This window comes from Mustela lutreola, chromosome 9 (genome assembly GCF_030435805.1).
Source record: "Mustela lutreola isolate mMusLut2 chromosome 9, mMusLut2.pri, whole genome shotgun sequence".
Taxonomy (NCBI): Eukaryota; Metazoa; Chordata; class Mammalia; order Carnivora; family Mustelidae; genus Mustela; species Mustela lutreola.
In genome coordinates this window covers 91,816,986-91,844,120 of record NC_081298.1, presented here as the reverse complement: position 1 = coordinate 91,844,120, position 27,135 = coordinate 91,816,986, and the positions used below count along the sequence as shown (strand labels likewise).

Sequence of the window (27,135 nt, the reverse complement as noted above, 5' to 3'; positions counted from 1 at the left end):
CTGAAGAGAACTCCAAAACCTGTCTGCCTTGAGACATCCTCTTTCTACCCTCCACCCCAGCATGTCCAACCTACCACTGGGTCTGCCTTTCTCAACATTAGGTGTTCTCTGTGGACATCTCACGAGATCCCTCTTGAAATGCCAATATGTTACCTGGGAGGGATATACCTTCAATGCTGGAATGTAGTGCAATGATTTGTCCTTTTGAGGCCATGGAAAGGGTACTCAGGATCATTAAATCTGGGGGTGGTATAGAAGGGACACAGTGGATGGGAATGGTGGGAGGCAAAGGATGAACATGTGCAGCAGAGAACTTAAAGAGAAGATTAGCCCAGAAGCTCATCCACCTCATCTGGGAAAATCACAGACAGAGGAGGAAGGTGGCACCAAAAAGCTGTCCATGCTTCTTTTGGACATAGAGCTTACCTTTCCAATTTTGTTCAAAGACCCAAGAGAGACTGGTCTAATCTCCAACGAGAGTTCTGTTCATGTGTCAGTCACACGGTATAATGTGGACAAGTCACAAAGTTGTTAACATTTTAGGAAGACTTTCACAAAGGGGATTAGGGTTGAACTCCTTTGTCCCTTGTGTCATTTTTCGGAGGAAAATGCCACTTTCAAAGTTATCAGAGCTCCATGTGTTGGGAAGGAAGAGCAGGATCTGAACTAAGAGGTGCATGCTTCTGACAATTGCTGTGGAGGACTGTGCCAAGACATCTGACGTTCCTGACGTTCTCGTGAGGACAGTACATAAACTAATGGTGGCGCCTTGTAGGCACTTTCTAGAAGCGTGGAATGCAAGTCCATTTTCTGAAACTTTGAAGCAGGGCATTTACTGGCCTACATAGGCACCTTTTCACTCTTTATCCTCTTTCTTACCATCCAGGTGATTTCAGGGTCATTCCCTCCTCCCTTCCAGTCAGCTGTTGTGCTGACTGATTCATTAGAGTCGACTACTAAATAGGCTCCCAGTGAAAAAGACAGTTTTCTTGGGTTGTTTGTTCATTACTAGAGTTCATTGCTACTGTTACAGAGAATGACTATAATTTTGTAATGGGGACAGATGGGGACAATGATGGTTCTGTCACTCTGGAATTAACATCTGGGAAAACATCACTGTCTGCTCAAGACCATGGAGAGAATACTGAACACTAGCTTTTCAAGCGCTCAATATTTTTCAGTTTTAAGGGTTCAGATCTTGGGCCAGAATGCCAGAAAACATGACCTCATCATACTCTGTCACTGGGTAAAGAGAAAAAATTATGAACTAAATGAAGATTGAATTTCAGACCAAATCTCTGAGTCCAAAAACCTTGGGGGGCCACTAGACAAACAGAGTGACAAGAAGACTGGAGGGTGAATTTTAATGACGGTGACCTTGCAAATGAGTGTCCCTTAAGACCCGGGCCATGGAAGCAATGGTGATGCTGAGTGCTAGGGGTACTGGAAGTAGAGGTGACCACAGTAGAGAACCATGGTGTCCTGGTGTGACCAACCGCTCACACCTCCTCACTCTGATGTAATCAACTGGAACATTTTTCTACCCACTGGGGAGTCTAGCTCAGACCTCAAAGATCCAGCTCTACAATCATTTGAAGCTCAGATCTGCTTCTTTCTCTTTTCTTAAGTTATCACTTTACTCACTAAATAAAAGCAATTAGGGGCACTAAAATTTTTATGGAAAAAAAGACAAAAGAAAACCCCAGGCTCACTATTCTAATGTGATGACTACTAATATTTGGGGGCTATATGTTTATTTATTTGTTTCCACATTTCACTGTTTCCACATTTCAGTAAGTCCCCTAATTTTGCGTGATGCAACAAGAAACCAAGATGATCTTCATCTTCTTCCTCCTCTCTTTCTTCCCCTTCTTCTTCCTGTCCTTCTTCCCCTTCATCCTTCTCTTCTTCTTCCTCCTTTCCTCCTCCTCCTTCTCCCCCTCCTCGTCTTCTTCTCCTTCTTCTCTTCCTTCTTCCTCTTCTTCTTTTAGATGGGAAACTGAGTCCAGGCAAAATTTAATTGACTCACTGACAGACTCTCCTGGATGAGCTGTCCTGGAATTAGAACTGAGACCTCACTGAATGGGTTTTACTTTATTTTCAAGTCCCCTTTTTACTCTCACTCACATTCAAAGTTGAATTATGATGTAGGAACAAGCTGGGGCTTGATTTGGAGAATTTAAAAGAAATAATCTTTCATTCGGGTACACGGGCTAAAAAGACCCCTGGACTCTGATATCTGCACATGTGAAATTTTACTGTATTTTATGTACATGATTATACGGATACTTTTGGAAAAGTACCTTAAGTACATCTCAATGGGAAGTGACTATTATGGGAAGAGCGTCCACTGGTTTGGGGTCTTCTATAATTGGGGAGTCTCTTTATAGCTCTTAGTCAACAAATAGCTGTTACAAACATGTAGTGTCATTTAAGAGCTCCCCACTGTTCTTTCCCTGGTGGTTTCACTTCCCAGTGTATAAATGAATAGATACTGTTTAAGTCTTTTCTGTGGCATTCCATCCATCTTCTTTATTCCTTGAATGAATTTTTATTTAATAGATCTTCATTTTGTTATAACAGTTCATTTAAGCTGTATTCCCAGGACATACTAAGTAAAATCACTTGTAGTATTTGAAGTAATGATGATCTCTTTAAGAGTCTCCAACAAATTTGGTATAGGGGAGAGGAATCATTAGAGTGTAAGGACCTCCAAGGGTCCAGGGCTCCATCTTTCAGTTTTATGGTTAGCCAGGATCAGCCCCCTGCAGTCTCTGCTCAGCGAGAAGACAACAGACCCTGTCTTTACCATCCACCAGAGGGGAGTCAACTGCTTGAAACATAAATTCATTCTAAGCAGTACATTCAACGGAAGCTGAAGCATGTTGAAAGTTGTTTTAAAGAAGCAAAGAACAAGATACACAGACTTGCTTTAAGAGCAATTATTATAATTTGTAAATATGATATAATTCAAGGAGGACTCTTCTGTTGTATATACAACAGAATTACAACAGTAATTACAACAGTAATTTTCCTAGCATCTCAGACCTAAAGATTTCAGACCCACTGACTTGTTGCTCCTTCATCACGGGGGAAAACTCCCCTTCCGTTGTCTGTTTACCTACATGGAGGCATTACTCATCATTCCAGGCACCAGTGGTAAGACTTGGTAGATGAAGAAACCCAGTTTCGGGGAACCATACTACAATAGCAACGTTTAATTTTGCCTCATAAATTCAAAGTCCTGCGCGGCCTTGTCTAAGGATACTTCAGGAGCCCTTCCTGAGGAGGAGGGAGCAGGAGTCATCATGCTCTCACATGGATGGAAAACCTGAGCCACGACAAGGAGGGTTAGGGCACAGGTCCAAGGTTTCTTTGCAGCCATGAGACTGTCTTGGCTCTCTTCATGGACATTTCTGTTAAATAGCTTTGCCTTTTCGATAGATGGGACCATCAACAAGATAAATGTTAACCAAAACAGACTTCGGGTTAGTTGGCCTCCCATTTCTTTAAATCATGGCTCTAATGCTAAAAATTGATTAAGATGCACCATGTAGAGTTTGGGACAGTTTCTCTCCAATTTCCTCACAGAGTACTACATCAGATTTCAGTAGCTAAAAGCCTGTTCAAAAAATACACAGAAAAGATAGCTTTTGGACCAGCTTCTGTTGGGGGAAGTGGCTGTGGCTAAGTTCAGCTCCTGCCTCAGATGGACAACAGGGTCCACGAGCACTTTCCACCACAGGTACTAACAACTCCTGGCGGCAAGGGGAGCCTGATGCTTGGGAGAATGGAGTCAGGGTGCTGAAGAGAACTGGAGAAGTTGGAACCAGAGGTCAAATTAAACAAGACTACTTCTTACTTAGGGCTAAAAGCCAGATCTACCACTTAAGTAAAGCAAATTGATACTGTGAGGAGGGACTCCCAGGCCTTCACTTTCAGAGGGTGAAGAAGATCTAGGGGTTTTGGACTGTATGGTCAACCTGAGGCTGCTGTCGGACTGCCCAAGAAAATCAGATAGATTCTCAGACCACAGTGGGAGTCCAGCACCCCTCCCTCAGGTGACCAACCTGTTTTATTTTGCTCTGTGGTGATGAGATCGCACCTGCTGGGAAACTGGGGGCCCCATCTGTCAAGAAGGCAAGTTGGACAAACTGAGAAGATTCCCAAGAGAGCTTCTTGATCATAAGCATCACCTGGGCTCCTTGTTAGAAAACACAGATGCCAAAACCTGACCCTGGACCTACTGAGTTAGAATTACCAAGGGAATCTTCATCTCGGTGTACTCTAAAAGTAGTCAGAAAGTCCTGTGATATGTGAAGATGATGGATTTGTTAAGTATATGCACAGAGCCTGGCTCATGGTAAAGGATCCAGTTATTAGCAATATAAAAAATGGTGAATGAATAAAAGAACAAGATTGACTTTGCCAGGTAGTTAAGGGAGACTGATATCCTAATTTTCCTCAGTGTTGTGTGGCTTGTGGTGCATGGGCGTGGGGTGTATGTATGTGAGTGTGTGTGTGTGTGTGTGTGTGTGTGTGTTTTCTCCTGCTCGTGGACACTGGGATGTTAACTAGGCTCCAGAACTTCAATCAAAGAGATTAGTCTTTCTCCTTTTGGAGAATTTCTAGTAGGTAGTTTGAGGAGATACATGCAGAGAAGTTTTCTGATCACAGCAGAGGCCTACAGCCCATTTTGCTTACACAAGCTCTGACTGTACTTCAAATCACAGTGGGATTATGGGAACACTGATAAAGAATCTGGGGACTTCTCAGTAAAATGCAGGCTCTGGGAAAAGTAGCCCATCCCTGGTGGATGAGGAAGTTGTGGTCGTGGGCCTTCCTGGTTTAATTCTTTTAAGCATTAATTAAGTCCATGAAATGAAAACATAAACTTTGTACATTACAGCCATTAGCAGAACTAAAAATGGGTTTCCTGATGTCAAAATAGGGCAGCTGTTAAGGCTCCTGGCTTGTTTTAATTGGACCTGGGCCTTTTATACCAAGCTCCCTAGCCTTGGGAACCATTTATGTCCCTTCTACCCCAATATCCCCCTCCCCAGTTAGGGGGTGAGTCTGGGTGGGCCTGAGGCAATTTTTTTTTTTTTTTTGTTAGCCCTTCATTCCTGCTGTAAGCCTGTAAGCCAGGCTGGGCTTTCCTGTTGGTGCTGGGTTCCTGGCCATCGTAGTTTCGCTCCTGTTGTGATTTCTGACTCCTGCTCAAAGTTGGTCACAGTCAAGGCCGGAAGGACCACCCCTCCTAATAGAGCTCCAGGCTCCCTTCCCAGCAGCTGCTGCTCCTAACCTATCCAGGCCACTTTCATGCCATCCCATGAGGAGGGCTGCTTCTCTTGGGCTTTCAAAGCAGTTTGAATCCATGACTACGACACATTGAATTGATTATTTTTTAGACTGGCACACACAATGAAATCTCCCTTATTGACTTATCCTTAGTATGGAAAATATAAATGGATACCCAACCCTCTTTTCTTTTTTCAGAACTGAAAATAAAACTTGAAAATTCTCAGCTGTCATCTATTACTATTGCCTTTAGTTCAAGTACTTTCAAGATAATGAGCTTTAGAAATTAACCCAGAAGGTCTCAAATCCACTGCAGCTGAGTCCTGACAACTTAATTGCAATCAACAAAGGCATGGAGGGGCGCCTGGGTGGCTCAGTGGGTTAAGCCTCTGCCTTTGGCTCAGGTCATGATTTCAGTGTCCTGGGATCAAGCCCCACATCGGGCTCTCTGCTTGGTGGGGAGCCTGCTTCCTCCTCTCTCTCTGCCTGCCTCTCTGCCTACTTGTGATCTCTGTCTGTCAAATAAATAAATAAAATCTTAAAAACAAACAAACAAACAAAACAAAGGCATGGAGTGATTCTTCTGCAAGTTTCCCAGGAGGGCTTGGAGCATGGACCCATAAGAACTTTTCTCTTTTGGACTGACATTTTTCTGAGGGGCCTACTGCCCTGTTCCTCGGTGTCTCCTTTAGAGTGCTCAAAGACACTCAATCCCTTGTACTGAATTCTCCAGGGGTTTTGGAGCCGCCTGAAGAACTTGTCCCTGAGATAATCTGTGTGCTCTTCTGAGAAGCAGTTCCAGGAACCAGCACGGGGCCAGTCTTCTAGGACTTCTGTCTGACCCAAACAGCAAATTCACAACCACATGACTGAAGGGCAACAGACATTTTCATCATTTGTTCTCATATAGGTTCTTCCTGTATGCTTCCTAGTGCCTAGAAAAATGAACGCATTGTAGAAATACGCCCCTATGAATATACCCATCCCACACAGGCCCTCCTTCTGGGCCTGATCCTTGCCTGGTTTCCATTCCTGACCTGCGATAAGGTCATTTTCTTCTGGCAACAATAAGGATATGGGCCAGCTATTGTGCTAAGCACTTCACGTAGGATACTGCCTTTAACCCTCCCACCTTCTCGTGAGCTCATATTGCGGGTTCGGAGAGGGTAGGTAGCCAAAAACCGCACTGTACTCAGTAGAGCTGGATTTCAGAGCTAGCGTGCTTCATTGCGAAGCCTGTTCTTAGGCTCTCAGCTGAGCGATCCTAAGGCTTGAATTGGTGTGACCGATATAGAAACAATGATATTACCTTGAACTCTCCACACATTGTAGTCTTACTTCATGAAGAAGGACAAGGGAGCCATTTCTATGACCTGGCCATTGGCCAGCGGCAGGGATGGGAAGCCCTGAGGCCCTGAGCACTTTTGGTGGGAACTGCTGACTGGTGAGAGGGACGTCAGGCCTTGGCAGGAAGCTAGAACAGATTATTAAACAGATGGCTTATAAGTTCCAAAGACAGGAAATGGTGGTCATCCCTGTGAGCAAAGGTTTGCAGAGAGCGAATCATGCCAAACCTCATTTTTTTTGCAAGTCCTACTCGATTCATGGTCGGGGGCTGACAGATGGAGTTTCTCTGCATTTCAGCAAATCATTTCACACAATGCCTCACAGCACATTTAGAGAAAAGATGGACAGATGTGGGTTGGCTGTTTAGTTGCCATTTAGATGGTTCAGAAAAGGTCGAACAAACAGCAACCAGAGTGTTGATTAGTGTAGCAGTGACAACGGTCATTTGTTCTGAGGGCCAAACACAGGGTTAAGGATATAGCAAGTACTTAGTAAATATGTTTGGTTGTATTAAACTCCTGGGGAGGTCTTTAGTGGCCCCATGAAAGGGCTCTTTCTTTGGTTTAGCAAACATTTACAGAGTAGATGAGGAGTTTGGGAAGTGGAGGGAGCAAGAGGTCTGATTCTTGAAAAAGGGAAGCAGAAGTTGGGTCTAGTACTGTCCTTTTGTTTTGGTCTCTGGAACCCAGCCTTGCCGACATGGTAGTGATCCGAGGCAAATACAGGTCTCTCACCATGTTAGGACACAATGTGTTTCCTGAGCACTGAGGAATTCTGAGGTGGAGAAAACGGCGGGAAAACTGCGTGTGAGTGTTTGATTTCCTGTCCACTGCCCATCTAGAACCAGATCGTCTCCCTTACCTGTTTTTCATATCTGGGCTTCTGGTAAGATTTTATTTAAAGATGGACTTCTCTTTTTGGCTAAAGAAATGGCTGAAAACTGCAGACTCTGATGCTAAGATTCTTGTTAGCTTTAAAAATTAAGTGGTTCTTAAAAACAATACCATCAGAGGGAGTGTTAAAGGCAGTCTCCAAAAAACCATGGGCTGAATTTCCCATTTGCCTTTCCTCTCCTGGTCTTCAGTCTGCTTGGCAAATCTCTACAAGTGTCCCCGCCTCGAGGCCAGCATCTCCTCTCTGGGGTGCTCCCTCCTAATACCTTCTCAGATCCCCAACAACTAGGTTCCTGGAAGTTCCTTGTAGCAAACTGCCTTCCTAAGTGTAAATGACTGATGGCTTCTGTTTTGCACGTTATTAAAGAAGACTCAGGTGGCAGACAGGATCTCTAACTGATAGAGTTTGAGGCCATGTGACCATGTGAAGAATTTGAAGAAAGGAGGAAGAGATGCTTTGGGCCAGTGGAGCCTGCATGAATCTTGTTTGGAGAAATACAGTCAGTCTTTCATCAGGGTTGTTTGTTCATCCAAGACTTTTTTTTTTTTTTAAAAGATTTTATTTATTTATTTGACAGAAATCACAAGTAGGCAGAGAGGCAGGCAGAGAGAGAGAGAGGAGGAAGCAGGCTCCCTGCTGAGCAGAGAGCCCGATGCAGGATTCGATCCCAGGACCCCGAGACCTGAGCCGAAGGCAGAGGCTTAGCCCACTTAGCCATCCAGGCACCCTCCAAGACTTTTTTTTTTTTTTTTTTTTAAAGATTTTACATATTTATTTGACACAGAGAGAGAGATCACAAGTAGGCAGAGGCAGGCAGAGAGAGAGGGAAGCAGGTTCCCTGCTGAGCAGAGATCCCGATGCAAGGCTCGATCCCAGGACCCTGAGATCATGGCCCGAGCCTAAGGCAGACGCTTAACCACTGAGCCATCCAGGCGCCGCTCCAAGACTATTTTTTAAATCATCTGCTACTGTTGGCTGGTGCTCTACCAGACACTGGGGACAAATATTGAATAAAAATAATTGCAGTCCCTATGCACATAAAACTTAATAGTCTGGGGGTAGGTGGCCAACATTACTTAAAAGTTAATTTATTAATTCCACAATTATTCATTAAGTGCCTATTATACAGCAGCGAATCAGCCAGATGAAGTTCATGTCCCTGTGGGGTTTATATTTAAACGAGTACATAATTAAAATCTGACATAAGTCTCCAATGAATGTTAAAATGGAAGTTTTGACTAGGTTCCAAGGTGCAAGCGATTCTAATGAGGTAGCTGATCACCCAAAGTGGATTTCCAAGGCAACATCTGTAAACTGGCCCCATGATGCTTGCACCCCTCAGCCAGAGGAAAGATATTAAAAAGGACCAGGATGGGGAGGATTGGTAGGGATATTTCTTGGAGAGAGCTGCTGCTGTGCTGTGAGTCCCCAGCAGCCCTCCCGCTAGGTAGAGCGGCATGGGTGGTGAGCAGGTGTCCATGGCTTTCCCCTCAAGCCTCGTGAGGTGAATGAGGTAGAATGCAGAGCTCTCACGTCTGAGAAAGCTGGGGCAGCCTGTGACAAAGGGCAGAGACTGCTGCGGTAGCGTTGGCCTGGCCACATGTGGCGTGTGTGTCTCTCGTGGAGCTGCGGTGGCCACGTGGAAGCAGGCCCACCTCCTGTACAAGGCCATCGAGTGGGATAGAGGGACTTCAGCTGCAAGAGAATGGAGGCGACTGCCAGATGCAGAGGTTGGGCAAACACTGGGGATGAAGAGACGTCTGCCCATGTCAAGGAAATTGCAGGAGAGAGGATCCAGAAGGAAGCTCCGAAGAACATCCCATGGGAGAAACACATCAGCATTAAAACGGTGCTGGGCCCAGAGAAGGCAAAGGCAGCTTAATGGTCCCAGTCCAAGGAGGAACTAGTTTTCCCTTATCTCTGCTCACCTATCCCTGCCTAGGAGATGTGAGAATGTGGCCGACAAGCTGGGGTGGAGCCTGGGAGGAGAAGAGCAAAGTGGAGAACCACAGAGATACCCACAGCCCTCCTCTTCATGGGGAGTCCGGACCAGCTGGGGGAGGACGGAAGATTGAATGCTAGGTCAGGTTTGAGGGCTTGATTAATCTCAGATTGGACTTTCCAACTACTGAATTTAGAGTGTGTTTTTGATTGTCGACCCAGCAGAAACCTAAGAGTAGGCTGAACAGTTATGGCACCTGCCCAGTTTGTGTCGGATGGCTGGGGAAAAATCTCTCCATGAGCAGTGTTCAAGGGGTGGAGGGAAACACAAAGCAAAGTCTTATTTTGATCATGTTACAAATCTTATTGTTCTACATACCAGGGTAGCAGGGCTCAGAAGGAGAGAATCCCAGTTATGTGCTGCTGGGAACAAGGAATTAATCTAATCCACAGGGCAGGGATGGTTTGCTTTCCCTGCACCTGGGCACTCCAGCATCCTTTTTCCTTCTTCCTTCTCACAGCCCAGAAATGCTCCCTGGGACATGGCTCTTACACTCAGTTCCTCCCACACACTCAACTGTCTTTCTCCTCCATGACCGCCTATGAATTAGTGTGTGGAGACCGCTCTCGCTATAGCCTCAGGGCTGCCCCCCTTGAGCCCCGCCTGATTGTGGGTCCTCTGGGGGCCAGCGGACGGACCAGAAGAGCTGGCCTGACCACTCTCCCACGCCCCATGCTGGCCCACTGGGCTTGGGGTTCAGTGCCCCCACCCACGTCCCATGGCTGCTGGCACCTGGGCCACGGTCATCTGCTCACAACTTGTAAAAGTCAGAGGAAATGTTGACTGGAACCCAGGCCTCTTGGCATTCAGGCTCTTTCCACAAACCACAATTTGGGAGACTGATTTAGGTGTTGCCTTGACACTCTGAAATGGAATTTATGCAGAAGCATAAAAGAAATATATCTGGGCATTTAACAGAGTGTTGGAGACAAGGTCTGACAACCCTGCCAAGCTATGCTTCCATAGGATGAGCTTTTCCAGGGCGGACCTCTGGCAAGGCCACTGGCCTTTGCAGAAGGTAACAGAGTCAATGGAAACAGATGACTTACCAAGAACGGGCTTCTTTGGAAGATGTCCATTTAACCTTATTTACAACATATGCCATGCTGTTTGGCATTTTCTACATATACAGGGGTAAAGAAGAGAATGTCTGGTTTAGGAAAGCAGGTTTGTTACATGGGTGGCCATTTCTGTGTGCGTTAGAAGCCTGAAGCAGACATGGGAATATTTCTTATGTCTCAATCTCAGGCAGGTGGCCATTTGGCCAAGAGAGAGATCACACCCTCTTTAGCCATGGGAAGCAGAGCTTAAAATGGTCTGGGTAATGAGTGTGCTGGGCTGCAAATTCAGTGGTTAATGCCCAGTTCAAGCTGCTCTGCGGGTTTTAGGCTCTCTTGTGTAAAAGGAAGGCACCAGCTTTAGTAGAAGCAATAGTTTCAGGATTATATAATTTTCCTTTGAAGGTTATTTGGTTGAATATTTAGTATTATGTACTGTATACTGTACGATGTTCTTTATAGAAACAACAAAGAAAGGGATCCATACATTGTTTTCTTAATTGTGCAATTATATGCATAATAATAATAATTATTATTCTAGAACACAGTTTGGTTAAGAGACCACTGTGGATGCCGCGGCACCTCTGGTTCGCGCTGATGACCTACGAGTGGGCCCTGGCCTTCAGCAAAGTGGACCAGGGGCTGGATCCGCTCCCCTGGGTCATAGAAGGAGAACTTTATGGATCTTCTTTTCCCTGAAGTAGTCCCTCCGCCCTGCACTCACTGGAAGTGCGATGTCTAAGATCCTATGGAATTCTTTCTCTTTGTCACCTCTGTGCTCTTCTCTCCTCTTCCTCGCCCTCCTTCTTCCCGGCCTCCTCCTCCCCGAGTTCTTTCCTTATGCCTCTCCTCTTCCTCTCTAGCTCCTTCCCGCTGTTCCTCTTCTTTAATATCTAGCATGTGCAAGGTTCTAGAGATAGAAAGGGATAGACACCAGTTATGAAATGCTGGATGAGTAGGGCCTGAAGCAATGTGATGATGGCTCACAGGAAGGAGGCAGCACCAAGTCCTGGAGCGAACCAGCAGGCTGGGTCTGACCGACTGGAGGGTGATGGACGAGATGCTGATTAACCCCGGATTTCCCAGAGTGCCTTCTATAGGACACTCGTCCCAAACGCTGTGCTCTAAAAACAGGTCAGTTAACTAAATAGAATTTAAATAAAAAATTTAAAAAACCAGATCAGGCATTCATAAACTCATAATAATAACTAACACTGGTTTATTATAACATCTTTGAAGTCCTACAGAGGGAAAAAAAAAAAAAACCCCAGCTTAACATTTTCCAAATTTATTTGTTCCCATGAGGAGTTGTGGAATAAGCATTCAGCCAAAACACACCTTGTGTGGGCAGGCAGTGGGAGCCAGTGAAGGTTTCAGAGGGAGTGGAGTTCATTGTGGTGAAGGAATTAAAAACTCCCCTCTCATCTGAGAGGTGGCTGTGGAATATCTGCAGATGTGCCAAACACCTGCTACGGAGGTCGAGTCCCCTCTGTTTTCCTGGGAAGAGACTGGCTATGTTGGTAGGTAAAGAAGGGCGAGTTTTCATTCCTCACCACTGAGAGCATTTATTGCCCTTGGGGATTAATGAAAGCTCAGTGCACATGCCAAGAAAAGGTTTTCACTGGCCAGAGGAATTACATATACACATATGCACACACATGTAAACTTTTGCTAATGGACTGCTCTTTTGGATCTCATATCCTCCCTGCTTTTCCTTGTTTAGCCAAAGCCTGAGCATCCTTTAAGGAAAAGCTGAAGTGCTACCTCTTCTCTGCAGTCTTTTCCGACCAACCCTGGCCTCCAGCTTGCCCCCTCCACCAGCAATCTCGCTCTTTCCCGTCTTACTATCAGCAGCAGACAAATAATCACTTTAGGACACACGACCTGGTTCTTAAATACAATTTCCTTTCTCCCCTCCCCGTTGTCCCCTACTCAGGAATGCCTGCCCTGTGCTGTGCCCCAGGGTGCCTGGTACCTTTGCTGGTGACCGGCATACAGGACATTACTTTCTTCTGCTCTTCAGCCTCCCAATGATAGCAGGCCAAGTGAGTGTGCAAGTGACTCATTCCCCTGCTAGCTTCAAAATGAATCACTGAAGTGAATCTGGAATATAGCGGGGCCTCATTATTCATTATGGATGTGTTTCTAAAAGTCAACAAGGGCAATTATGAGGCTAAGCGCCAGGCAGGACAATGAATTAGCACACAAAACAATGGGATGATAAACTATGGCCTTCTGCTGGAATTTTGTTGTGTTTTCAGGAATGATCAAGAGGTCACCACTGGGGACGCCTGGGTAGCACAGCTGGTTAAGCAGCTGCCTTCGGCTCAGGTCATGATCCCAGCATCCTGGGATCGAGTCCCACATCAGGCTCCTTGCTCAGCAGGGAGCCTGCTTTTCCCTCTGCCTCTGCCTGCCATTCTGTCTGCCTGTGCTTGCTCTCTCTCCCTCTCTCTCTCTGGTAAATAAATAAAATCTTTAAAAAAAAAAAAAAAAAAAGAGGTCACCACTGGCTGAACAGGGATTAGATTTCCCAGAGCACAGCTGTTAGAAAGAGAATTGCAGGAGGTTGGGGCGGGGTGGGGTAGAGGGGTGCTGCATGGACAACGGGGTCAAAAGAAAGATTAGGCAGCCATCGACCAGTTTTATAGGCCACCAGGGCTTAGAATGACAAATAAGCACATGTTGAAAGAATAAATGCTAGTTTTCTCATTTATCACTTGTAGAGGCTAAGTTCTCGAGACTTCTGTAAAGACAAGTTCCTCATCTATAAAATGGGAACGACAGCACCTATATTGAAGGGTCATCAGAAAGAAAGCATTAAAAGTAATTGCAAATTATACAGCTCTTGGCAAGTACTTAGTGATCATTATTGCTCAAGTCAAGTTGGCTCCATTCTGGTAAGATGGGGATACTATTTGCTTTCTAGGAATTTTTCAAAGTTAGAGAAGATAATCCCAGAAAGGTACACATATTTAGACTTTTAAATGCTGTAAGCCCTTTCTCCCCTGGGATGATAGTGGAGGAAAAAAGCAATAGAGAGACCCCCATAAATGTTTCCTTCATTCTTCTTTTTTTGCAAACTCTTGTGTCAGATGCTGACTTTTAATAGGTCTCAGTGCGGGAGCTGCTCTGTTACGTACCAAAAACCCCAACCCAGAAGCAGGTCGTCTACGAATGGTTTAGCACAATGCTGACTCCTGGCTAAGCACACAACGTTTGGGACAGGGATTGGCCCAGAAAGCCAAAGTCACAGCTCACCCGGTAGAAAACCAGGAAGGGCAGGCAGATACCCATAATTTCTGAAATTCACTGTGTCCACAAAATACAAATGGCTGGAGGCCTCAGGGCCTGTAGGGAGTCATGTCATCCCCTTCCTCACAGCTGTGTTCCAGGCCAGTCCTCTAGACTAGAGAGGTCCAGTAGAAACAGGACACAAACTACATGAGTAGTTTTTTGTTCTCTGGTAGCCATGTGTGTGAAAGGTGAAAAGAAACAGGAGAAGTGCATCTTAATAATACAGCTTATTTAATTCAATATGTCTAGAAGGTTATCATTTCAACACATAATCAATATAAAAATGACTGAAAAGGTATTTTGTATTCTTTTTTTCATACTACATCTTTGAAAATCCAGAATTTATTTTGCACTTACTACATTTCATTTCATTTCTGACCAGACACATTTCGAGGGCTTAATAGCCACATGTGACTAGGGGCTGCCTTACTGGACAGTACAGCTCTAGACTACATTTGAGGGGTTTATGACCTAAAAACATTTTTTGTTACTTCTGGGGGTGAAACGCAGGGGTCACAAATAATTTTAAAAATGGGACTCCAGGGGCGCCTGGGTGGCTCAGTGGGTTAAGCCGCTGCCTTCGGCTCAGGTCATGATCTCGGGGTCCTGGGATCGAGTCCCGCATCGGGCTCTCTGCTCGGCAAGGAGTCTGCTTCCTCCTCTCTCTCTCTCTGCCTGCCTCTCTGCCTACTTGTGATCTCTGTCTGTCAAATAAACAAATAAAATCTTTAAAAAAAAAAATGGGACTCCATTTGTCATTCCACCCAGTTGCTTAATGTTCTGCACATGGACGGAGGTCCTGGTCTACTCTTCCATGACCATGAAGAGCCTAAAGGAAAATTCTTTAGTTTAAATTTCTGTCATGGAGAGACTTTCTATCTTCTGATCTCCATGGACTTTTAAAGGCATGTAAAGCCACATTTAAAAATGCATCTATCATCTCTGCATTTATCTATCTTCTGGAAGTGACAGTTGGGAAGATTACTCATTTAAAATCAATTATGTTTCTCTCCTCTAACCCTGGTGTTTCTGGGGGAGATTTATGAGAAGCTGTGTTTCTTCAGGGAGGGACAGTTTGTTCCATGGTTTACAAAGGTAGAGAATTTCAATGATCAAATCGTTGCCATTAAAAACAAAAGAAGTCATCTTGGAGATGGATTAGGACTAAACATGTACTCAAAAGAATGGGCTGGAGAGAGAAAGGAAATTATTAAAGAATAAAGTTCTCCTTAGAGAACAATAATCTATTATATAGTCTTGGACTGTTGGACATGGGTTGGGTGAATTTTATAAGGGATAGGCATCAAAACCTGGCCATTGATGATCCTCCGAGTGGAAGAATATTCCTTCCAGCATTAGAGTCTACAGGTAGCTGAGAGGACAGCTGTGCTGCTGGATGAGACGGGAATTTTCTCGTGGGCAGGTTAAACCTTTCGGAAGCCTCTATCCATGTTACTTGTGAGTGGCCTGGTGTGGACTGCAGACTCATGGGTTGCTGGCTTGATGCTAATTACCTCTAAGGTCCAATTTTGCAAAGAGATGAGGTTTTGATCCATGAGCAAACATATCTGCAACATTAGGCCCCCCACAGAGGATGGGTGTAGGACAACCTACTGTCGCTGATGAGGCACAATGGTCTCCCACATGGTCTACAGGGAGCTCTCATGGAATTATTCCTCATTTAGAGGGATGCTTACTGTTTACAGGCATGGAAGTTGACCTCAGTTCTGCAGATGCCCTGGCTCTCTTTGGAGAACCATACAACACCCCTAGGTCTACAGACATGGTGGGGTTATTGAGGCAATGGCTTCAGAGACTCTGGTAGCTTGCTCCTACCACCAAAGGACAAGGCACTCAGTCTCCTTTCTCTCTCTCTATCTCCATGTCTAAGGAACTTCACCTTTCTTAATCAGAACTACTTTCCTCGCTAGAAAGAGAAAGACGGAGTACTCTGTCTTGTGCAACAACAGGGATGATACCATGGTAGAATTTCCAGTGGGTTCAGTTTTATTAGTTGTACCACTAGAGGTGAATGGATGTCTGTTATGATGTCCAATTTTCCAGACGCGTGACATTTAGGAATTACCATTACATATCACCTTCAGTGAGCAGTAGTGAATATGGAAAAGCTTACTGAAGATTCACTCCCATTTAGAGTTTGTGTTCAAGTCAGAGGCCTTGAAAATTTGGTATGCCTGTGACCATGGCCAAAGCCTGGGCATCAGCCTCTGAAGCCACACTCTTCAATGGGGCAACCCAATCCAGATGTTGGGAGGAAGCTCAAGAAGGGAGAGAGATGCCGAATGCTAGAGGAGTAAGCATCCCTGGAGCCAGCTTGGCTAGCATTGTGGATTCTGAACACGACTTTGGTCTCCATGGTATTAGCCAAAAAGAAAAAATGGGAAAACGTGGAGACGTTAAGCAAATATCGTAAGAAATGAATTTGTAGAGTGAGACTAGTAAAGTCAGAGAGTTGTTTTTCCCCTGAAAGGTATTAATAAATGGCAGTGACAAAAAGTATGAATGTGGTTATAATGAAATTCTAATGTTTTGATAACCTGTATTAAGCCTCATTTTATCAGAAGATGCTTCTAGAAGACAGTATGAACTCTCTCTCCTCAATAAAAGGCAGAGGGTTTATTGAGACATCTTTGCCCACTAGGAAAATGCAAATGCTGGTGCCTACACAGGGAACATCATAGACGTTTACAAACAACTGTGACCACCTGGGGGTTGCAGAGAGTGACAATTCCTGGGACAAGAAGGCAAATTGAGCCACATCCTCAAGGCTATGAGAGAAAATGAAAAAAAAAAAAAAAAAAAAAAAAAGAGCTGTGATCTTTTTCCTAAAATCACAGCTTATTCAGGACGAAAAGTCAGTATTGACTTTAAGCTCAAAAGGTGCTGAACTTCCTGGCAGTAGCTGTGAGCACAGCAGAAGGAGGGGGCCAGACAATGAGCTGGGACTTGGGGAGCCTCTTGGAGAAAGTGGGGCTGCAGCCGAGTGCTGAGCACACAAAAGATGGGAGCAGACAGAAGGGTGGAAAAACCAGAGCCAGGGTGGGGGTGGGGGGTGTGAGACTGCTTTCTCCTTCCTCTCTCCAAGGTCAGCCTGAACCTCCTCTTTCTCTTCCTAACCTACCTGGGGCTTCACTTCTGCTGTTCCTCCCAACTAGAAGGGCTCATCCCTTCCTTCACAGGGAGAGCTCAGTCAAATGGTCTCTGCTTTTGTAGGTCTTCCCTGAGCCTCTAGCCTGGGTTATAGCTCCTTGCTCTATGCTCCCACAGAATCCCACACAGCCCCTTCCACACCACATATCACATCGAGTACGACTCAGGGCTTTCCTGACCACTCCAGTGTGCACTGCACAAGGGCAGGGACCCTGCCTCATTCATGCTAAATCCCTGCCACCCAGCTTGGTGCCGGCTATCGAGAAGGAGCTCAAGACGGGATAGGGGAATGAGCGGGCACGCTCTGTCCTATACATGATGTTGGGGGCTAACGGGAGGCAGGGAGAGGTAGAATCAGGAAGGGCAAAGAGCATGAAGTACTTTGGGAGCACAGCGCAATGTGGGGGAGAGGGGCCAGTGTGGGAGGACATTACTGGTTATGTCACCTTGGGCAGGATATAAATGGAAAGGTGTTGGGAGGTAGGAGAGGTAGGAGGACAAAAAGGGAGGTGGCTGGGTGACAGGAACTTGCTCTGCTTTGTGAAAATGGGTCTTGTTCCACCTTCTCTTCGAGAGATCAAGCCCATTCACCTGTCCTTTGTTCCCAGCCCGGGCAAGGACAAAAAGGCCAGGCAGCGGAGGGCAGGTGGGGTCTCATCTTGCCATTTCCACTAATTCCCTTTGTGACCCTAAAGAGAGCAAGAACCTTATTATCCAAGCCTCATCTTCCCAAGATGCAAAAAGGGAGAGAAAGTAAGGTGGTGCTAGGGAGGGAATAAGAAAATGTATTTGGGAGTGCTGGATATCCTTCCTACAGGAGGCTGGCTCCTGTCCACATTGCGAATTCTGGAAGGCTATCTCCTAGGTCAGCTTTTGCCATCTATGATTCAACCCACCCTTCTGGCCAGAAGAGAACTCCCCACCAGCTGGGTTTAGGAGGATTCTCAACTTAGTCTATCTCAGAGTCTCAGACTGTCCCTTGAGGTGATCTTTCCCAGTATCCCCAGCTGGAGGGACAGGCTGGTGGCAGCCAAGTGACTAGACCTAAATGTCGTGTTTGAACAAAGTAGAGAAATTCCTAAAATGTTACATGCTTGGGTGCAGTTCTGACTCTAGAACCAACCCTTTCCTCGCTTGATCCTGATTCTGTTTGGAAGGAAAAAATGAGGTCAGGGAATTTGAACAGAGGTGTCTTTATGAGCCAGCCGTGTCTTGTTCAGCCTCTAGTATTTATTTCTCTGTTTGTTCTTTGCAACTCAACACCAGGACTTGACCTTCTGTTGCTGCAGCTGTTTGGGAGATGAGGCAATTCAAACGTGAAAGTCCTAAGAGAAGCTGTAAAATGATGCTGCTGCTGATGACGGTGATGACGATGGGTGTGAGTGTGTACATGTGGGGGGACTGGAAGAGAGAGGCAGAGGGGGTTGAGGGAGGGGGAGAGCCTTGAACCGCATCAGCTACCTGCACCTCCGTTTATTTAGAGAGACCTCCCTACTGTGGGGAAGGAAGTTGGTACAAAAAAGCAAAAAAAAACTCAGGATGGTATATGTTGCAGCATCAACTTTGGGTTTGACTTCTCTCTGAAAACAGTCAACTTTGCAGGTTTTGGGTACAGTTTGGTTTTCGCTGGGGACATTGGGTGTCTTGAACTTTTTCTTTTTTTAAATTCAGGAAAGTCAGCCAAGAATTCTAAGTACTCATATCCCTCTCCAATGAGACAGTGAAGGAAAGATTTCCAAGGGTGAGAACTGAATAAATACTACTGAGAATTCAAATATCCAAGGAAGGGATTCTGCCAAAATAAATCACACCCTCTAGGAACATTTCCTATAATTTGCTTTTCTTTTCTTTTTATTAAATGTTCCTCTCTTACAAAAGGCTAAAAAGGTCAGAAGTCAGTGGCCAGCAAGTTGGACTTTCTCTCCAGATTTGCTGGGCCTTTCCAGGTTGGTGTTCGACACCAACAGAAATTTTGAAGATCCTCAATGTAAAAAGCCAATATAAAATCACAGTTTATTGGGCAAGAAAAAATTGACCTTCATAAAAAGACTTCAATTTGTAGATTACTTGGTTCTCGTAAGTCAATGCTAATTTAAACATAAGAGACTAATTTGGAGAAGTTTTTATTCTTGCTGAGATGTAACTAACTTCTCTGAAATCGACTGCAAGTTTCTGGGGAAAGGAAGGGAAGAAAATGAATTTCCATCTATTTGAATTATTTATATTTGTCATTTTATGGAATCCTGACAACACCTTAAGAAGTAGGGATTATTAGATCACTTTTGTGCACAAGGAAAGTGAAGCTCGGTGAGGCTGAGAAACTTAGCTGAGGCCACAAGTAGCACTGGGGTCTAACTTGGGCCTTCCGATGCCAAAACGATTGATCTTTTTCTCCACACAATGCTGCTGCCAGTTTCAGAAAGAGCCATCTCTGTCTTTTCCTTCCCCGTGTCACCATTTAAATTCAAACCGCCCCATCCATGCACGTGTCAGTGCAACAGCCTTTTAACTAGTTCCTAACACGTTAGATCCGTAGTTCCTGAGCCTCGGTTGAACAACTGCCAATCTGGTTGCTCTCTAAGGCAAGACATCTGTGGCCTAATTATACATATACATTAAAAACGCTATTAATATCTGGTCAAACTTGTATTAGATAAAATTTCTTAAAATACAATATGCTTTGGCACTGTAACATTTATTACAGGTGAAGATTAGCTTGCATTGGTTATAGAATTAGGTGCAAACATCAATGTGGTAAAATGTCATCCAGGTGCACCTTACAGCCTTTGCAAGGGACCGTGTGCTCCCTTCTCTCTAGCCTGGGATGTGTTCTCACTGTTGTTGGCCACAGGCACTGAGAGGACTGCATCGTGGCTCTGGGACACCTGCTACCTCAGGTACCCCCTTCCACACCCTGTCTGCTTGACTAAGTCCCAACTTGCCTTTACCGCGCAGGGTAAGTCCTGTCCCTGGGGAGGCCTCCTGTCCCCTCAGACTACCAGTAGTGGCCCTTTCTCTGCTGCTCTCAGTTCCTTGCTCTCTTTGTCCAGAAAGTGACCTTGACGGCCATCTGTTCTGTCTTCTGAACTGTCCATGTCACGACCATGTCTCATGCTTGTCTGCCTTTTCACAGAGCCCTTCATGGCATCCTAGCAGCCGTTTGCTGACAGTGGTCATGCCTAATGAACGAGGTAGACATTTCCAGCTCTTGGGTTTGCTCTGGTCATTTTGTTTTTGACAATCAGTGTTGTCAGAAGAGTTTACTAGAGACACAATAAAACAACTTCAGAGGAAAACTGAAGTTAGGAGTTTCAATTTTTAATTTTTTTTAAAAAGATTATTTATTTATTTATTTGACAGAGAGAAATTACAAGTACACTGAGAGGCAGGCAGAGAGAGAGAGAAGGAAGCAGGCTCCCTGCTGAGCAGAGAGCCCGATGCGGGACTCGATCCCAGGACCCTGAGATCATGACCCGAGCCGAAGGCAGCGGCTTAACCCACTGAGCCACCCAGGCACCCCAAGTTAGGAGTTTCAAATGCAAAAGGTTTCTCTGTGAAAGGGAAATGACTGGTAAGAACTGCGGGATCTTGGCGCCTGGCTGGCCAGTCAGTGGAGTGTGCAACTGGTTGATCTTGGGATTATGAGTTCGAGCCCCAGGTTGGGTGTAAAAAGAACAGCAGAATCTAGGTGAACTTCTCATAGAAGGTCAACCAATCTTTTTATTCTGGATGCCCACATTGTCCATTTTCCCCAGGTTGTTTGGGTGTGTGTTAGAAATCAGACATGTGGTACTTAAGTCAGTTGGATCTGTTGTTTCACCAATGAGCAGTTCAAGTGGGAATGTTTATTTCAGTTAAAGCAGACATACATCTGCTTTAAGTGGCCCATATGCAGGAAGGAATGTCTTACCAGCACACATAAAACAGTGATTTTTAATTATCCTAATTGCTTAGGAACCCAAGTGATTTAAAAAGTTGTTACCCTCTTATGATTATAGGGTTAAAGAATTCAATACTAAATCATATACAGTATGATCACAACTTAATAAAGAAAAGATATGGGGCTCCCGGGTGGCTCAGTTGTTAAGCGTCTGCCTTTTGCTCAGGTCATGATCCCAGGGTCCTGGGATCAAGCCCTGCACTGGGCTCCCTGCTTGGCGGGAAGCCTGCTTCTCTCTTTCCCACTCCCCCAGCTTGTGTTCCCTTTCTTTGTGTGTTTCTTTCTGTCAAATAAATAAATAAAATCTTTAAAAAGGTAAGAAAAGATAAGGGCAAAAACTCTATTAACTAAACAAACACATTTTTGGTGAGCGTAAGAAATGGTAAAAAGAATGCCATAGGGGATGATCACAGTGGGAGAATCCACTGGACTGAGCAGTATTTTCCAAAGAGTAGCTACAAGCAGTGCTTGGGAGGAAACTAATTGCCTTCCTGTCTTCAAATGCTGGGGGCCACTGCGAGTCCACATGATTTCAATTCCAGTGCTCCTGCAGCTACGGTCGGACCTCCCTTCCCATTTTCCACGAAGTTTCCCTTCTGGCTCCATCATTCCTCTGAACCTAGGTCACCAAGGTCACCATAACCTTTTTAGTGCTAATCTAATTAAAGGACTGGTGGCGCTTTGCATCTGAATTTTGTATCGCTTGACCCTGTTGACTCCATGCTCCTCAGTGATGTATCTTCCTCTCTCAGTTTCCACGACCTCAGGCTCTCCAGCCCAGCCTGGGGTCCTTGCTCAAGCTTCCTTCTCTCTAGGATCTCCTCCCTTCTCAAGTCTCCTTCTGCCCTCAGCTTAAATGTCACTCTTAGAAGCTGGTTTTTACTCTGGTCTGGTGACATGCCCTTTCTGGGTGTATCCCTCCTGCCTCCTGTGCTCCGCTCCCTCACACAGCCTTTCACGCAGGCGATGTTTGGAGACTTGACTGTGTGTCCCTGCTCTTTCAGGGCGAGAACGCTGCTTGTTAGTCAGTGAACAGCCAGCACAAAGCCCGTGCTCATCTCACAGAAGATGCTCAACAAATATCTGCTGAGCGTGTCAAGGACTTGAGGATCCCCAGGATCCAGCAGTCCTGGATTCAAGCCCCCGCTCTGCCCCTTACTGTTAGGAGTTAGCTGGACACTTGGGTAGTCGGGGCCCGGGTCCCCAACAAGAAAACAGGGAGCTGGGATGTGAAGGCGAAACCGCACCAGCATCCTGTTTCACAGCTCAAACGAGACCTCAACAGCTTCCTGTCTGGCAGCCTCTGCAGAAGTAACTTTTGCAAGACATCCTGAGACAAGACAATTAACCATAAAACATCGGTCACTGTCACAGGTCGAGGCAGTTCATCCCTACGTGTCAGCTCCAAAAGACCATCAACATGAGAACAAGAACCCAATAGGTAGACAGGTGCACGATCAAAGCCCTAATTGGCACACGGTAGCAGCCAATCCACAGGGGACCCCCACTCATCTTGCTCAAGCTAGTTCTGTAAAAGAGCTTATAAAAACCCCTAGATCTGAATGCCCAAATGGCAACCCTCTCAGGTCCCCTCCCTCTCTGGGAGCTTTGTCCTGTCGCTCGATACACCTTGCCTTTCTGCCCACCACTCTTGGTCTGGTCCACCTCTTCATTCTTTGAAGTGGCATGACCAAGAATCGCAGGCACTAAGGGACTAAATCTTGTAACCTTACCAGCAGTGTGCCCTTGGCAAGGTTAATACCCTACCCTAAGCTTCAGTCGCTGCTCTGTGAATAGAGATCATTGTCATTCTCCAAATGACTGTGAATGGGTTTGTGCTTCCAGAACCACCTGCGGTTAATACACTACCTGACCCTCCCTTCTCCTCCAAGTCCTACACTCAATTCCAGGAAGCCAAAATTCAGGCCTGTTCTAATCGATATCCCTAGTGCCCAGCACCGTGGTGGGTTCTTAGTGGAAGCTTAATAGATTTTTGATCAAGAAATGCTTGAGGGAAGGCAGCCAAGTTAAAGACAGAAGAAGAAAGAGGTAATACAGGGAATGTGGAGAGCAGGGAAAAGGGAGGGGAACAGCACAGACACAGTCTCTGAGTTGCTCAGGTGGCTCATCTGCTTTCGAAGGACTGGGCTGAGCGCACACTCTGCCCTCTGAGATAACCTGCCTCGGCTCACTCTGGCCTCGGTGCCAGTAGGGAGGCTTGGTGCCCATGTGACCGGCCTCACTCCCTTATTGGAAACAGCTGCACAGACAGCAGCCAGGGGCTGGAGCTCCAGGAGAGGATTTCACAACCTCTGGGGCCGAGCTTCAGATAAGTTTCAAACATTGTTTATGTACATTTACGTGTGTGTTTCCCGGGGTCTCGGATCTCTTCAGATGGCAAGGACGCCCAGCCTGGCTAGATAGGCTCAGAGCGTGCCTGAGTTTTTTGTTTTTGCTGATAGTAATGGAATGTACCGGTCTCCCGCCGTCAGATTTGGGAGAGACAGAAGAGATGAAAACAAAAAAGACAGCCAGTTCTAGTGGATCCCTCCCAGAGCACATGAAGGGGGATGGCCCAAATGGAGGGAAAAACAACAGGGGAGGGGTTAGACTGGTCAATATATCCGTTGAATTCCATCCAGATAAAAACAGAGTTACAGTTCCTCTTTTCCATCCTTTCCCCCTAAGCAGTAACAATAAGATAGGGGCCCAAGCTGATGTTAATCTTTCTGGTAAGAAAGGGCTTGGTGAAAGCCCATGAAAACAATCATCATCCATCCCCCTTATGCCTGTGAGACATAGGCACAGGGCTCGGAAGGAGTGTGGAGAGTTGCCTTCAAATTGATGGAGAAGGAAAGGGAAGACGCTGTCTTGGATGAAAAATAGGGAATTGGACTAGATCACTGATTTTTAACCCTGGTTGCCATTAGAACACCTGGGGGAGCTACTAAAAACCTAGTGTCCAGACATCATCCCAGATCAATGAAATAAAACCTTTGGGGTGGAATCCCGGGGTCAGTGTTTTTTTTTTTTTTTTTTTTTTAAAGATTTATTTATTTATTTTACAGAGATAGAGTGAGTGCAGGCGGAGAGGGACAGAGGGAGAGAGTGAATGAGAATCTTCAGCAAACTCCCCGCTGAGCACAGAGCCTGATGCGGGACTCAATCCCACCACCCTGAAATCAAGTCCTGAGCCAAAACCAGGAGTTGGATGCTCAATCGAATGAGTCATCTAGTCCCCTGCCAATCCCCACACAGCATGTCAGTGTTTTAAAGCTCCCCAGGTGATCACAATGTGCAACCAGGTTGAAAATCACTGGATTCCGTGAAACCTGATCTCTGAAATTCCCTTATATCCTTGCATTTGAAATTAGGGTGTTCTTTCTAAGTCAAGTTATTTTTGGTGGGTTTTTCCTGGTCTTTGCAAGTCTGAAGTCTCAGAATGTCACACTGAGATATGTGTTTTAGAAAAAGCATAGAACAGTTACATATCGGAGGCAGGGGGATGGTTCCAGCAAAGGGTATCGTGTGCTTATTGAACTCTACATTTTTGGAGAAGATGTGTTGCTGATTTGCTACTTAAGTGGTTTCTTCTGGCACCTTCTCTTGTGTATTGGCTCAAGGCTTTCCTGGTTGGGTACCAAGGAGCAATAGGACTGTGAGCCCACCCCAGGAAGAAAAAGGAAGCAGGGGGGCGGGGGAAGGAGGAGGTGGGTGGCAGGGAAGACAGACTGGAAGCTCATGTCTCCTGCTGTGGTCCCATTCATGTTTTCCCTGACCTGGGGCTTGGACGGCTCTGAGGCGGTGGGCGCCAGTCCCAGGGAAGGGTGTGGCTCTGGTCTCCAGCCTCCGTAGCCCTCAGCTCTGTGGTGGAGGCTGGAGTCTCCCTGGGCAGGCAGCCTCGAAGGCTCTGTTGGTGGGCCCCTGTCTGCCTCTGCAGGGCTGGGGTGGGTTAACTGTGGGGAGGATGGGACAGACAGGAACAGAGAAGGGAGAACTGCCAGGTTTCTGTGAGGTCAACATGTGTTTGAAACGATTCAGAATGCAACGGAGAATGTAATTAGGTGATTTTTGTTTTTGTTTTTTGTTTTAAAGGAAAAATTCAGAACCTGTGACTCTTGTTCACGAGCACATGTCTGGATGTAGTCATTTCGAGTTTATGGAAAATGTGGTCAGGCCCATAAATCAGGGCTGAGGAATTCTTACAGAGTCATCACCGTGTAAGTGATGCGGATCTGTCGTGAGTCTCCTGAAGTTATGCAAAACAAAAAAGAATAAGCATGTAGACAAAACTAGAACATCATCCTCTCTCCCTTGGGATTCTTTCCTGAGTTGCCACAAGGCAGCTTTGGTCCTTTCCTACCTATTCTGTGACCTTCCTTGAGTAACTCCATGCATATGTCAAGATGTCTGGGGCCTTGTCATGATTACAAGGACACAGTTCTCAGCTTCTGTTTCTCCCATGTGTCTTAAAATTTTATCAGGATTTCTATCAAGAAAGCCCATTTAAAAGTAGGTGGGACAATAATCCATTTGGGACAGTGCTGAGAATATGGTCAATTGTATCTTAATTCTTAGACCTTCTGTACTTCAAATCTATTACTTTGTGTGATCAGAGAATGAAAACTCAAGGCAATATTGTGTTTCTTAAAAGTGTAGAGCACATCTTCAAATGTTAAGACAAACTTTCATTCAAAATTCTCAAATAGGAGATTCAGTCTAGGTGTGATTCATTAGAGGATATCCTATTGTTGTTGGACTTAACCCTTTGGCCTTTTCATGCCAAACACTGTTGGTTCTTATATCTTATCCATGACACCATCCCCTACGACTTCTCAGGTTGATTCAGCTTATGAATATGTTTCTGCCAAACCGGTCAGTGGGGGATGGAATGTTAACAAATCTTAGCGAAGAGGTTTTTCGGGTGTTCTGAAGAGATGGGCTTGTATACTTGACCAGCATATTCTGTCACAAAAAACAGTACCGCTGAACCTGAGATTAGGTATCTAATTGGTTTCTTTCTTCATCTGTTAGATGAGGGTCATGCATGCTGAAAAAACTTCTTAATTTCCCACACAAACCAGATGTATAAGGCCAAACACCACCCCAAGTTTACCAAGTTTACAGCCTAGGCTCATTTCTGTTAACTGTAGACTTTTTACTTTAAATTTTGCTATCTCAGTGTGTCCTTATGGCCTTTCACAGACAAACTACGAATTCCACATGACAGAAGAGCCACATCAGGTCTGCCTTTATATGACCTGGTTTCTTGCACATCATACTTGCTTGCTGTCCCTGCCACAACCTGTAGGCAGGAAGGGCAAACTGCACAAGCCTTGAAACTTTAGACCAAATCTTTCAGCCATAAGCCACCCACTGTCACCAGGTGCATAGGAAGAGGGGAGGGGCCTGGCTGGTAGGCTGTGCTCTTTGGTTTTATGAGTTGGCCCATGTTGAAGAGTGAGCAGGGTAAACAAGTGGGTATGCCTGATAGACATCAGTTGCAATATGCTTTGAGTTTATGCATCAGCCCTTCACAGATGGTAAAAAAGGACGAAATAAATAATGACAGTTCTATTTGCCATTGCTTGAGTGATGCCATTGCTTGGTGAACTGTGTGTTCACCACTGGACCAACTTCTTTACAAACATTACCTTCTCCAACCAACCGATGTATCATCTACTTTATAAAGCTGAAGTTCAGAGAGTTTAAGTAACTTGCCTGGAGTTCTCCTGCCTAAAGGAAATTCTTTATCTGATTTGAAAGGGGTTCCAAGTCAGACACCTTTATTTTGCTTTTGGGTTAATGTGTCTGACTCCCAGAGAAGTGGATGGAAGATGTAGTTTGCTGAGAGTTGAGGGAGAACTTGGTCCCAAGCTTTGTTTTATAAAGTTTAGGGAAGAGAGACGAGCTCTTACAAGAAGACAGAGCAACAATGTGATTTCGGCAGAACTGGAGCTGTTTCTAGCATTTTCGTTATGTGAACACAAGTTACTCAGCTTCTCTTGTCCTTCATTTTCTCATTGACAGAATGAAGGTGGGCCAAATGGTTCCTAAGGGTCTCTGCTGGCTCCTCCCTTTCTGCCTCCCCTTAGTTGGAGACTCTCCATGCTTGGGCCTGACCA

General features: G+C 45.4%; 1 protein-coding gene across 2 annotated transcripts in view; it reads right to left on the bottom strand.

Moving 5' to 3' along the window:
• Window positions 1-27,135, bottom strand: part of ANTXR1 (ANTXR cell adhesion molecule 1) — a 220,999-nt gene that overhangs the window by 20,209 nt on the left and 173,655 nt on the right. The window lies entirely within an intron of this gene.